At 37.5% G+C, this 15,045-nt stretch overlaps 1 protein-coding gene and 1 non-coding gene across 5 annotated transcripts in view; one reads left to right on the top strand and one right to left on the bottom strand.

The window, feature by feature from the left end:
- The window catches only part of CLCN5 (chloride voltage-gated channel 5), a 158,678-nt gene that overhangs the window by 31,020 nt on the left and 112,613 nt on the right, over positions 1 to 15,045 (top strand). The gene's annotated exons all lie outside the window — the stretch shown is intronic.
- On the bottom strand, positions 5,232 to 5,350 carry LOC112481027. The gene has a single exon (XR_003046784.1). It is a non-coding gene; the product is annotated as a 5S ribosomal RNA (ribosomal RNA).

A 15,045-nucleotide genomic window follows, 5' to 3' on the forward strand; every position in this document is an offset into this window, starting at 1 on the left:
TTATTTTTTCTAGATAATTTTTGCGCCCTCTTCTTTGTGCTACGCACTGTGCTGTGTGCCGGGAATACAATGGTGGGTTCTACCTTTGTCTCTATTATATTTCAGTCCCTAGTCAAGCTTGTTGATATTTTTGAATTCTAGTTCTATTTGAAATCAGATTGGCTGTGTCTCTATGTTTTGTGTCATTCATAAACTTGATGAACATACTTTCTCAGTCTTATTTAACTTGTTGGGTTACAGTGGTATTTCAGTAGTGCCAAGTACAGAACCCTTAGATACGGAACTAGATCTCCATTTGTGAGGCCGACATAGATCCATTAGTGTTCTTTAAATAAAAACTTTTTATTTTGAAATAATTATAGATTCAGAAGATGTTACTAAGAAATATACAGAGAAGTCCCATGTACCCTTCCCTGAGTGTCTCCCAAACTGACATCTTACATAGCTATAGTACAGTATCAAAACCAAATAACTGACATTGGTACAATCCATAGAGTTTAATTCATATTTGTGTGTGTGTGTGTGTGTGTGTGTAGCTCTATGAAATTTTATCACATGTGTGACTTTTTGTAGCCATCACTACTATCAAGATACTTAACTCTACCATCACTACAAGACTCCCTTGTTCTACCCTTTTATAGCCACATCCCTTCCTCCTCCTCATGCCTAACCCCTGGCAACTGTTCTCCATCTTTATAATCATGTTATTTCATGAATGTCACATAAATGGAATTGTACATTTGTATCCTTTTAGATAGGTTTTTTTTCACTCTGCATAATTTCCTTGAGGTTCATCCAAGTTGTTGCATTTATCAACAGTTTGTTCCTTTTTATTGTTGAGTAGGATTCCATTAGCATTCTTTTTGCATAAAGTTATTCAATCATAAGTCAACCTACTTGTGTAACAGTGCAGAGCACATCTCCAAGTCTTGTGTGAATGTATTCATGAGAAAATGTCTTTAACTACTTACCGAAACTCAGTGACCCTTAGTCAGTGGCATTACCTCAGTCTACCGGTCTCACTACTACATTGTAGTCCATTTTTCTATCAAGGTCAGCAGTCTTGATTTCTGAGCTGTTTTAGAAATGTCTGGCTTTTGAAAATTGGGCTGTTGTCAAACTACAGTCTTCCTTCATTTTTGTAGTTGGCCTTGATTTTTCAGAGATTACCAGCAGTGGCTTCTAAATCAGGAATGTTGGTAACCTCAATACCATGGGATACCCTTGATGTGGATCCACAGACCCAAATTCATTTTAAACTACTTGTCATTCTCAGTATCTCAGCATCTGTTGGGCTCTGACAAACTATTATTCACATTTGTGCTATTGTCTCCAATTTGAAAACTATCATTATTTAAGATGAAATAGAAATAGGAACCAAGTCATCCCATTGGTATTCTTGCTTGCTCATTTGCTGTCTGTCACCTGTTCACATATATCTTCTACTTAGGGTCTATGATCTTACCTTGAAATATCTGAGCTACTATAACTAAATTAGTTCCTGTAGTTCGTCAGCGTGTTTCTAGTGTAGCTACATTGTGTTGCTTAATCATTTCTCCTTTTTTCCTTCAAGATTGTGAGGGGTTGATGAAATTATGAGATATTTTTTTCCCAAAAATCTTTTTTAAAATTTCTCTTAAACTGTAGTGTACGTAAGAGTCACTGTGGTCTCTTGTAGAAAATTTCATTCCTAATTACTGGGGACTACCTTTGTATCTATCACTTTTTTTGTCCTTGGTCATTCATTAGCCAATAGTATTTAAGATGATATGACCATATTTCCAACAGTTTCTTTCACTTCTACTTTTACCAATCAGTTCTTCTTTTTGGTGAAATTTATAGAGTTGTAGTTCCTCTTGCTGCTTCTTCAGCATCCTAAAGGATGAAATTTCCCTCTTGTAAGATTGGCACAGCCCTTCCCCTTTGATAGGCGTATTGTTTCCTGGCTGACTCTCCCTTCTCAGATCTCCTGTGCCCTGCAGAACACCTGTTCTTTGGTCCATAAATGTCCATTTATTCTCACCCATTTTTTTCTGGAACTCTTTGCTTTGATTACACTATTTTCTTCACTACCCTCTTAAATGGAAGCTGCTCATTCTCCCTTAATTCCTCAATCTCAAAGCTAGCTTCTGGTGCTAGGTAGTTCAAAAACTTTGCTTTTCCCTTTTCTTTAATATGCATGCCATTGGGTAGTATATCAACTCTCTTCATTGTCACTGACCAGTCTCTGTGTTACTCCCATTCTTTATTGCCTCTTGCACCTAGCTTAGTATTTTATGCTATCCTAACTCCTGGCATCATCCTAGACCATGTCACTGGCCACACTGATGCATCATCAAATGTTCCAGCATGACACTTCCTTGACCTCCAACAATATGACCTTCATTTTTGCTCTTCTTCAGTAGCTTCTTCATATGGCCACACTTTGTGCCTTGTCACCAACTTGAATTGTTTTACTTCTGTATTTCAAACTCTGAAATTTTGCTTTTTAACTAATACTTCTAGCCTTTCACATTCCCTATCCCCTTACTCTCACAGAACCTCTTTGACCTCATTGACACCTTTAATCCCTTCTCTTTTCTTGCTGACTTAAGTCCTGTCCTGATTCTATGGTCTTTCCCACTCAATCAACCATTTCACACCCGGACTCAACCCTGACAGTCATTTGATATTAATTCCCACCAGTATCCTCAATTCCCTCATATCCCTCTTATTCCCCTGCACCTGCCCTGCTAATCTCCAAACCTAGATGGACTTTAGCATCTGTTTTCTTCTGTCCTGTTCCCAGACAGCTGAGTGGTACTCAGGAAAATCATTTCCCCATGCAGATTATATCCATGACCAGACTGTGATTTCTGATCACAGCTGCATCCTCAATGGCTGTTTACTAATCCTTTTTTACACATTCTTGCTTGGTTCCTTTTCCAATTTCCCACAGCATCTGTTCTATTTTCTTAGTATACTCCTCTGCTGCCCTAATTTAGCCCTCCCTATCCCCAACTCCACTCAGCAGATAATCTAGTTATATACTTCCCTGAAAACAGCCCATTGGTCACAGACTCTCTCTTTTCCTCAAAACATTTATTTCCATAGCTACTTTTATCTTCATTCTTTGTGTGTCATTTTTTCCCAAGGCTCACCTGTCTTTTTAATTATTCCCAAATGCCTCCTTTAAAATATTCTATTCTATTAATCTCTCCTTTCTCTATCTTGTATCTTTAGTATTTTTCTCAAAGAGCTTTTTCTTCTCTCTGCAAACATATCCAAGAATCCCTCTTTCACCTACTTCCCCCAGATCTTTTAATCCTACCATCCCCACTGACTAATGGGATATCTTTCCTTTATTTTATCTGAAAATTTCTTAATTAAACCATCTATACTTATCTTTCAGTCTTCAATTCATAAATTCTGGCTTGTGAACCCTTCTTTTTACTAAAAACTGACCTCTCATAGGTCAGCAGCATTTACTTCAAAATTTAGATTGGGTGGATGGGATGTCCTGAGATACCAAAAACAGAGGAGGGAAGTGGCGTGTGTGTGTGTGTGGCCCATGCCTGATTAGAGGGGAAAAGAAGTATGAGGGAAAGGGTATGGAATTTAATACTAGGCCTTTTTTCTGTTCTAGAGAAGTTCATTGTGTGATCTAACATCACTTCTTTCTCTTTGCTTTTATTCTCAACTAACTGTTATTCACTGTGTTTCCACTGTCTCATTTGTTGAATTTCATAAGAAAATACCACCTTTTTACTACAAATTATGGTGATGATGGTAATGATAGTGACCACCTTTTGAATGCTTACTCTATGCTATACACTATGCTAGATATTTACATGCATTATAAAGTTTAATCTTTATAACAGCTTAGTGAAGTATTTTAATACCCATTTTACAGATGGGCCAATGAAGGTTCAGAGAGGGTAAGTGTCTTAACCAAGATCACATGACAAGAGGCAGCACAGGGAGCTGAACTCTGGTCAGCCTGGCTTTAAACCTCTCCTTAAACACTACGCTCTACTGCTTTCTGTGATCTAGTGCCAGATGCCATCTCACTAGCTTTTGATGATAACTGTGAGATCATATTTACTTTTCAGTGTTTCAAGTGCCCTAGTGACTTTGTTACTACTACCCTATTAAATCAGTCTGTGGACTTCTTCAGTCCTAGGCATGATTTCTAGCTCTTTTGTGTAGTTTTTTCCTGAAGAGTAGTGGGTATCTCTCATCCACCATGGTTTTTCTTTCTGTGTTACATTTTTGGTGATTTTTCCCTTCCTTTAACAATTTCCTTTAAGTCCATATTTATGTTAATGAATCTTCAGCAAAATCTTTTCTTTTTGGTCTGTGTGAAATTTCCTCCTTCCCTTGTCAGAAGTCTGTCATTCTGAGATCTTAAGCGATTGCCCAGGAAAACTACATCCTATTCTTTGGCATCATCTAAATAGCAAGATATTCATTTTCCCATATCTTACATTCTAGTCAAAAGTTAAGTCCTTCAACAGGAAGAAGAGGTGAAAAGCTTCCGCATGTCCCTGAAGTCTTCAGTTTTCTACCTAAACTTTTAGGTAGATATAGTCCAGGTTATTCTTGGTCGTATAACTTGTTCCTAGATCTAAACATTTGCAGGACTAAAAATAAACTGGGAGATGTACAGAATCCATATCCATCTTAATGAGTCAAAAAACATCAGGACTAGAGAATCCACTGGACTGGAACAACAACAACAACAACAACAACAACAACAAAGGCGAACCTGCTGTTAATTGGGATGGGAGGCTCAACATAGATAAAGACAACTGCAAAGTTAACAGGAAACATTGCTTTTCCCAAAGTCATGCAGCAGCTGTACAAAGCCATAAAGATACCCTCTTTTAGTGAATACTGCTGTGTCAATGATGATGTCCCAGACCCACTCTGTTATTCCCTGTCTATTACTGGGGATTCCCAGTTGCTGAGCTCCCCTTGCCTCAGAACAGCACCCAACCCCTAGTTTATCTCCGCTTCTCCTAATCCTGCTGCAGAAATAATGACCAATCCAGAACTTATCCCCACTTTCCTTAGGCCACTCTCAGAATCATTTAACAGGAACCCAAAAGATGCTTCCCTCCTCCTTCTTGTCAAGTAGCATCCAATGGTTCCTCTGGAGTGCCCTCTGTTGTGATGTGTGAATAAATCTGACTTCGTTGGACTACAGGCTTGTCCTTGGTGGTCTCTAGCTGATAATTTTTTTTTTTTTACACCTACAGCACCTGGTCTTCCTAGGTGGTCTCCCATCCAAGTACTAACCAGGCCCGACCCTGCTTAGCTTCCGAGATCAGATGAGATCGAGTATGTTCAGGGTAGCATGGCTGTAGACTCTAGCTGATAAAATTTTAAATGTCATTCTTACCTTGGGCTTTCCCCAAATGAGAAAATACCCATTTTTTTTTTAGAGTTGGTTAAAAAACTATCTTTATACAGGAGTAAACAAGTTTGATAAACACATCAATAGCATAAGCAGGATTTCAGGGGGCATGAAAAATCCCCTTAAGCAAATTAACCTTACAGATCCCTCAGAAAGAACCTATATGCAGCTTAATACACATAGCACAAACTGTAGAAAAGACTGCCTGTTTATTTAAACAGGAGGCCTATTTATTTAAGTTCAAGCCTGGCTCAGTTCCATATTTCCTGCCTTGAGAATGAAGGCCTCCACCACCTTCCTGGCTCATCCCAGGTATAGTGCTGATAACAGATGGATATGGTGCCATCTTAGCCTAGAGTTAATAGCATGAACTAAAAACGCAGTATTAAGAATGATATTAGGGACTTGACATATCTGTGTCATGGTGGTAAAAGGGATGCAGACTTCATGAGCAGCCAGACAGTGACTCCAGAAGGAAGTGAGTGGTGAAAGAAGTAAGAGACATTTATTGGTTTAAAAATATTTTTAAGAAAGTGTTTGAGTTGGGATGAGGTAGAGGAGTGAGGGCAAGCGATTCTGTGTAAAAGCATAGAAGCCAAAACGAATAAGCCATACTGGAACAATAGCCCTTTCCCTTGAGACCGGAGAAGCAAAGAACAAGAAAGTTTGCATTTGTTGATCTCTCTTCTTAGCGAAGTATCTGATTTGAGAGTTGGGGAGGGTCTGATTAGGATTTAAGAAGAGACTGTGGGAACGGGTGGCCATCATAGTACCATAAAAGTAGTCTAGAAAGGAGAAGAAACAGAAATGTCTAGCATTACCCAGGACAGAGTGGTAACCACTTGGCAGCTTCTTTTGAAGGCACTTTCCTTGTTACCTGTGTAGAAGATGCTTTCAACTTCTACTTGCCTGGACCACTCAGAACAAGGAGCTATTTCTTCCTATTTGATTCTGGTCCTACATTAGTAAAAAAGGAATTTGATTTCCTTCCTTGGATGGTATCTCGGGACAGATATTACAAACCAGGTCAGTATTCCCCTCAAAAGAGGAATGATAGGTGAATTCCATGTCAGTTACTTTGAAGACCTGTTTCCCAGTGAGGCCATTTAGGATATGGTCTATGTTCTTCTGTTTGTGGACCATTAAATCTGTCTTTTTTCTTGTTATCACCAAAAAGTGCTAAAGAATGCCTATATTGCATCATCATTTTGGCTGAAACCAAAGCCTTAATTCTTCCGCATTTGCATAAACTGCACCTTTCTTATCTTGAGCAACTTCATTGAAGTTGGTTAACTGGTTAGGTGGTAATTCTACCTCCTTTAGGTCCTTTATTTCCTATTTTGATGTGATGCATGTTCTATTTTTAAGTGACTACAACATAATATTAAGTATGGTAAATTTACTTTGGTCTGGAAGAGTATTTGTTCAGTAGCCATTTATTGAGCACCAACTATGTGCCAAAAAATGTCAAACGATATTTTGAATAATCGAGCTTTTTTGTTGAATTACAGCATCAAACGACTTAACAAGATATGTTGTTTTTAAAGCGCTATCACCGGAAGAGTAGGTGAGAGATTACTTTTGAAAAGAAACTTCATTAATTCCATTCAATTGTAAGCAAAGCCAGTGTATTTTAGCAAAACGTGTAGCTTGAGACAGACTTTTGCCAGTTACAGTTTTAATGAACAAGTAGCATTTAGTGTCAAGGTTTGTTCTAAACTCATTAATACTCCCAACAACCCTATGATGTAGATACTCTTTTCACCCTCATTTTATAGTTGGAGAAAACCAAGTCACATAGATCTTTAGCACCTTGTCCAAGGTTACAAGGCTATTAAGCCCTGATGTTGAGATTTGAATATAGGTAGTCTGTTTCTACAGTTTGTGCTATGTGTATTAAGCTGCATATAGGTTCTTTCTGAGGGATCTGTAAGGTTAATTTGCTTAAGGGGATTTTTCATGCCCCCTGAAATCCTGCTTATGCTATTGATGTGTTTATCAAACTTGTTTACTCCTGTATAAAAATAGTTTTCTACCCAACTCTAATCTAGATTATGACAAATTCTGAATTAATGGTATTTATTTTCAAATTTTGTCATTTTTATCATTTTTTTTTGCTGATTTTTTGAGTGCTTACTATGTGCCAGGCACTTATCTCCAAGGCTTATTCTTTTAGCCATCACACTGTTCAGTTCCACAAGCCCTCTCTTCATTGTTCCCTCAGCAACTGCTTTCTACACACCCCACATGGGATGACTTTATCTTGCCTAAGTCTATTAGTGACTGTGTCTCCAAAGTTCAGAGAAAAACCTTTCTTGAACTATATCAATATGTAGAATGGCTGAAAATTGTGTCACATACAATGAAATATATGTGCTGCCAGGGCACCCAGTAGCAGGATTGAAATAGGTTCTTTAACAGTCTTGTGTTGCTTGTTCCATTTGGAAGGTGAACACACAGGGTCATAGTCCTCTTCACCTTAACACCAGGAGGATCAAAGTCACAAAGGGGCTGAAGGATCCGCCTGGGGTTGCTCTAATGATTTGTGAGATTCTGTTTGGCCTTGAGAACATGTGACTTTAATCTATTTTTTTAAAAAAATAAGCTTTATTGAGACATAATGACATACAATAAATGGTCTATATTTAAAGTGTATAATGTGATAAGTTTTGTGATAACTTTTGAAATATATATGTACCTGTGAAACCATCACCATGATCAAGATCATGAGAATATTCATTACCTCCAAAAGTTTCTCCCCTGTTCTTTGTTAATTCCTCCCCTCTCAGCCAGCTCCCCATCTGCTTTCTATCACTATGTGTTAATTTGCATTTCTTAGAGTTTTATGTAAATGAACCATACAGTATGTAGTCTCTTTTGTTTGGCTCAGCATATTATTTTGTTCAGCATATTATTTTGAAATTCATCCATGTTGCATGTATGAATAACCCACTGATTTTTATTATCCTGCTTTATGGACATACCACAATTTATCCATTCCCCTGCAAATGGACATTGGAGTTGTTTTCAGGTGCTACAGATGTTTGTGAGCAAATCTTTCTATGGACATGCTTTCATTTCTCTTGGGTAAATAGCTAAGATAGGATGATTGAATCATATGGTAGGTGTATATATAATTATTTAAGAAACCGCCAACCTGTTTTCCAAAGTGGTTGCTGATGTGAATGTAAAATGGCAGTCAGTGAGTTTCAGTTGCTCTACCTCCTTGCCAATACTTGATATGGTCAATGTATTTAATTTTAACCATTCTAGTAGGTGCATAGTGGTATCTCAATGTAGCTTTAGTTTGCCTCTTACTTTTATCTGTGTCATTATATTTAAAGTGGGTTTTTATAGGCAGCATAGGTTTTATAGGCAGTCTATAGATTTCTGCCTTTAATTGGTTTGTTTAGACTGTTTACATTTTAAAATAGCTTTATTTAGATATAATTTACATACCATATAATTCACCTATCTATAGTATACAATTTAATGGTTTTTATTATATGCAGAGTTGTGAAAAAATCACCACAATCTAATTTTAGAACATTTTTATCACCCTGAAAAGAAACCCTGTATCCATTAGCAATCCATCTCACTACCCTTACCCCCACCCCAGCCCTAGGCCACCACTAATCTACTTCCTGTGTCTATAGATTTGCCTCTTCTGGAAATTTCCTTTAAATGAAATCATACCCTATGTGATCTTTTGTGACTACTTCTTCAACATAATGTTTTCAAGGTTCATCCATGTTGTACCATATTAACAGTACTTCATTCACTTTTTTCTTGGCTGAATAATATTCTATTATGTAGATATGCCACATTTTATTCATCGATTGATGGACTTTTGGGCTGCTTCCACTTTTTGGCTATTATGAATAATGCTATATAAATTTTTTGGTGACTATATATTTTCATTTGTCTTGGCTATATGTCAAGGAGTGAAACTGCTGGGTCATATTATAACTCTGTGTTTAGTATTTTGAGAAACTGTCAACCTTTTTTTTCCCTTAAAGCAGCTGCATTGTTTTATATTCTCAGCAGCAATGTATGAGAGTTCCAATTTCTCCACATTCTTGCCAACAGTTATTATTGTCTGTCATGGGATGCCTTTCAATTTATTTAGGTTTCGTTTAATTTCTTTTAAGAATGTTTTAGAGTTTTTGGAGTACAAATTTTGTACTTATTTTGTTAAATGTATTACTATTTTATTATTTTGATGGTATTATGAATGCAATTGTTTTCTTAATTTTATTTCAGATTGTTGATTACTAGTGTATAAAGATGCTATTGAATTTCGCACATTGACCTTGTGTTCTGCAGCCTTGCTGAACTCATTTATTAGTTCTAATTTTTTTTAGCGAATTCCTTAGGGTTTTCTGTATATATGAGCATGTCATCTCTATTTACAGATAGTTTTACTTCTTACTTTCCAACATGGATGCCTTTATCCAGCCTAATTGCCCTCTCTAGGACTTCCAGTACTATTTTGAATAGAAGATGTGAGGTTGTGCATCTCATGTTCTTCCTGATTTTAGGGGGAAAGTATTCAACCTTTCACCATTAGTTATGATGTTAGCTCTGGATTTTTCACAGTTTGTCTTTGATCAATTAGTGCCTTGTGAAATAGGCAAGATATATTTTCCCCACCCATATTAAGTATGAAGAAATACTGAGGAATTCACTAAAGATATAAAGCTTAGCAAGTGTTAGACCTGGGCCTCAACCCCAGGGTTTCTGACCCCAGAGTCTGTACTTTTCGCACACCAAGTGACCTTGTTGAATAAGCTTTCAGCTGTTTACATATGACTTTTCTATTTTGTGAATTTTAAAGCAATTTAAGATCATATGAGTCTAAAATCTGTGCCAGATGCTTCCACCATATAAATTTGAAGACACTGTGGCTCACTGAGGTTAAGTGGCTGTTATTTTCCAAAACCCTCTCTTAAACAAAGTAGGATAAAGGACTGCCATTTCCTTTCCTCCTCTCAAAAGGACCTGTACCCCACATCCTCAAAAATGTTTGGCTCGATTGCATAACAACGTTTTTATGGTGTTTTACTGATTACAGTGCATTTAAATGTTCTTACATTTTAGAGCCACACCAGCCCTGTGAAAACAGGACCCCAAGGTGATGCATGTGTACCTTCAAGTCTAGGAAGCACTGCTCTAGGGAACTGACCATTTGCTTCTACTCAAACTTGGCTATCTTTGTCCTCTCACCAACCTCTCTGGCAATGTCCATGAATTCTTGTCATGGCCAGTGCCAGAGCCTTTCTCTATAGCCAGACAATTGCTCTTTAGTCTTCAGAGTGGGACATACAAGATAATCTACTAGGATGTGGGAAGGAAATAATTAGAATTTTTTACAGATGATGTATTACAGAATTGTACACTTGAAACCTATATAATTTTATTAACCAGTGTCACCTCAATAAATTTAATAAAATTCAAGAAAATAAAAAAAACTGCAACTCACCATAAAAAAACACATCTTGTTTCATAACAAACACATTAATAAAAAGTGCCCATTCAGACTGTAACCATCCACGTGCACTCTCTTTTGGGAGGAGGCTGAAAACCTTTGACAATTTTCCATGTATGGCATAAAGGTTCACAAAATCTTGGAACCATAGTCTTAGTACCAAAGACTTAAAATATTACAGTCACTATACATAGAATAAAAATGTCTTAAAATAAAAATGTTTTTAAGAAAGATATTTTTGATGTTTCTCTAGCTGTTCTTTTATTCTCTGTGTTTTCCTTTTTAACAGTTTTAATAAGGTTTATTTATACCACCAACTCACCCATTCAGTGGTCTTAAGTATATTCACACTAATTTCAGAACATTTGTGTCTCTTACCAAAAAGAAATTACCTGTCCATTAGTAGTCACCCCCCAGTTCCAAGAAACCACTGATCTACTTTCTGTCTCCATAGATTTGCCTATTGTAGATATCTCATATAAATAGAATGGTATAATATGTGGTCTATTGTGTATGGCCTCTTTCACTCAGCATGCTTTCAAGGTTCATCCAGGTCATAGTATGTGACAGTACTTCATTATTTTCTATTGCCTAATAATATTTCATTGTATGGATAGATCATGTTTTGTTAATCCAGTCACCAGTTGATGGATGTTAGGGTTGTTTCTACTTGCTTGCTATTATGAATAAATGCTACTATGAACGTTTATATACAAGGATTTTGGTGGACATATGTTTTCATTTCCCTTGGATATCACTGCCTTCCTTGATTAGCATAAATATTATGTGTTAAATATTGAGAGAAGAAAAACAATAGAAAAGTAAATGTGGCTCTTTCAGAGAATTAAATTTTATTTCTTCTTTGGCTTTCTATGCTGTCCCTTTCACTTTGTCCCATTTTATTGACCTTCCTATTTAGCTCTTTAATTTTCTTCCTACCTGCTTCTTACTCCTGCCAGGGATGTTGCGAAGGGAAAGGAAACATTTATTGAATAATATTGAAGTGCTAAGTACTTCACATTTAACTTCATAGCAACCTTATGTAATAAGGTTGGTGCTGTTAAACCCATTTAAAAAAGAGGAATCTAAAGCTCCGAGATTATTGTTCAAAAACACCTTGCAATTGAGAGGCAGAAGTAAGACGAGCCCACTTCTGCTTGATTCCAATGTCCATGCTCTTTTCATAGACTGTCTCTCAGATGAAGTATTTGAGGTTCAGAGGACAGATCTTGTTTCTCACTGGAGACACCAAGATGTATGTATGGAGTGAGAAAAAAGAAGTGAAAGATAATGCTAAGATTCTGTTGAGACTATGTGAATGAGGGTATGTGGGAGGTGGAGGAGATGGTAGGTGAATACAAGAGTAAAACCTGTTTTGGGAAAGGGAGGTATTGTTCAGTGTTTAGTTTGGGATATATGGAATTCGAGGATATCATTTATTCAACTGATATTTGAGTGGCTTGTGTGTGCCGGGCACAGTGCAGGCTGCCGAAGATACAGAGATAGCCATGGTTCCCTGCCCTAATGGAGCTTGTGAGGTTAGTCAGGCAGACAGAAAATAAATTATAATCAAGTGTAATCAGTGTCATAATAGAAGAGAAATCTTTAATTCATGTGTGTGGAGAGGGTGATTGATTCTATAAGGCTCTGAGGTTAGTATGAAGAAGTTCAAAATGGCTATAACTTAAGGTACAAATGGGGGAAGGACATAGAATTCTCAGGGATGGATATAGGAGATAAAAAGATTAAAGAGTTGATAATATTGTTTCCCTCCACTTTCCCCTTCCTATAAGGGAAGAAAGGTGATTGCCAGCAGCTACATGGAACAATCAACTGGTAGTTCCCTGAGTCTTGTGCTTTGCTGCCCCCATGCCTTTGAATATGCCATGCCCTCTACTTGGAATTCTCCTTCTTGATCCCTTTGTCTGGCCTCCTTCTCATCTTTATTATCATCTTTCAGAAAACCTGCCACGATCCCCCTGTTCCATGTCCCTACAGTTTCCCGGGCCTACTGATCACACTGTCTCTCCTATTAATTGTAAGTGCCCTAAGAGCAGGGACATGTTCATCAACCTGAGTAGCCCCCGCCCCCTGAGAATGTCTGACACATAGTAGGATGGATGCATGGATGAACTAAACAAAAATGACCACATTTTGAGAAAAATTTGCATCTTATAAATAAGAAGAGGAAGCTTTATCACTTTATAGAAAAGGAGCCTGCTTGTCAGGCTCAGTGGTTCTTAATCTGGGGTGATTTTACCTCTCCCCCACCCCAGAATATTTGACAATGTGTGGAGACATTTTTAGTTGTCATAGTTGGCAGTGGGAGGTGGGGGCAGGTGGCTCTTGGCATCTAGTAGAGGTCAAGGATGCTGCTGAACATCCTACTATACACAAGACAACCTCCCACAACAAAGAGCTATCCAGCCCAAAATGTCAGTAGTACTTAGGTTAAGAAATCCTTGTCTAATCTAGTTTAGCTCTTTTTTTTTTTTTTTTACCTAGAGCAGTGATTCTCAAAGTGTGCCCTGTGCCCCCAGCATGACAGTGGCAGCATCACCTGGGAACTGTTAGGCCAATTCTAGGGTCACACCCCAAAACCACTGAAGGATAGGGCCCAGCACTGTTTGAGCAAGGCCTCCATGGGATTCTGATGCAGGCTGAAGTTTGAGAACCACTTCTAAAGTCAAAACCTGATTGATAACAGAGCCAGCACCAGAATTCCAAGAGAAGCCAGAGTAGGAGTGGTCAAGGAATAATGTCGGAACAATTCACAGGAAGTGATGGTTTCCAGAGTGGAAATGTTCATTGGTATCAAATATTCTTGAGGAGTTGCTAAATATGAGAACAGGCAAAGGGAGGCAAGACACTATTGTTAAGACTCCTGAAACAGAGGAAGGTGAGCATAATGCTGTAAAGAAGGGAAGGGTTGAGTATGGGGGATCTGAAATCTTTTAGTTTACAGTCATCTATGCAAAATAACTGCTTTATAAAATTCAAATAGAATGTTAGGCTCATGAGAATAACTTGCTAGTACTCTCATCCCGCTAACACAGAGGCTCTTATGCTTTTTATTTTCTTCTTTTGAAGGAAGAACAAGCTTTGTCTGTGTACTTAACTATTTTTACAGTGAAGTGTTCTGCTGTCACAATAAATAAAAAGGCATTTTCAAATATTATGCCAGAGCAGTAGGCAGCATTTTGCTATGGCAGCAAAGGTAAACTTGATTCTATTACCAGTTTATTCTGCTTGGGACAGGGTGGTTTGGTGGAATTTGAGGTCTTAGGAAAAGCTAGGCAGGTGCATTTAGGCTAATGTTGGTTCTCTGGGGAGAAAACAATAAAAAAACTTCAGGACAGAAACAGAAATTGTTCTTAAGCCTCCTTAAAGAAGACAAGGATATTGATAAAACAATGTGGGAGGAAAGGACTCCTTTAAGAGAAAAGTGTCATAAATAGTAGACACTCAGAGTGGTATGTCAGAGCCATCCCGTGTATTTTCTATATTTTATTTGGATAGTTATTTGGATCGGACAGTTTTCTAAAGAAACTTTTTATTGAATGGTGGTGAGGGGAGAAAAGTATTTTAGAGCATTGTCTATTTGGGAGGTGGGGAGAGTTAAAATAGGTATTGGGGTTAGCGGTGTGTTTCCCTAACAAATTGAGTATGTTAGGGAAATGCTCTCTAACATTGCATATTATATATATGTATGTGTGTGTATATGTATGTGTGTGTGTGTGTGTGTGTGTGTATTAAAGCAGTTATTTTGCATAGATGACCTGTTTTTTTCTCTTTTGAAAAAAAAAACTTCATGAATATATGTGTGTCAGACAATGAATCCTTAAAAACACTTTACAAATCAAGGAAATGAATGTCGGTGTTCTCAGTTTATAGATGAGGAAATTGAGGCTCAAAGAAGTGAAATGACTTGGCCAGGGTCTGACAACAAATAAGTGTCAGGGCTAGAATTATAAAGCTGGTATGTTTTTCTGCAAGTCTACTCTAATTTTCATGTAACTTAGTTGCCGTAGTGATCAGTTTCCTAAAGACATTGAGATGTCTTTATACCTCCTTTTATTAGACTAAATTCAGTACCCAAGGTTGTACAAGGACCACAAGGGAACTTTTTTCAAATATATGGAGGGTCTCCCTCTCTCCC

Source organism: Pteropus alecto, unplaced genomic scaffold (genome assembly GCF_000325575.1).
Source record: "Pteropus alecto unplaced genomic scaffold, ASM32557v1 scaffold365, whole genome shotgun sequence".
In the NCBI taxonomy this organism is placed as follows: Eukaryota; Metazoa; Chordata; class Mammalia; order Chiroptera; family Pteropodidae; genus Pteropus; species Pteropus alecto.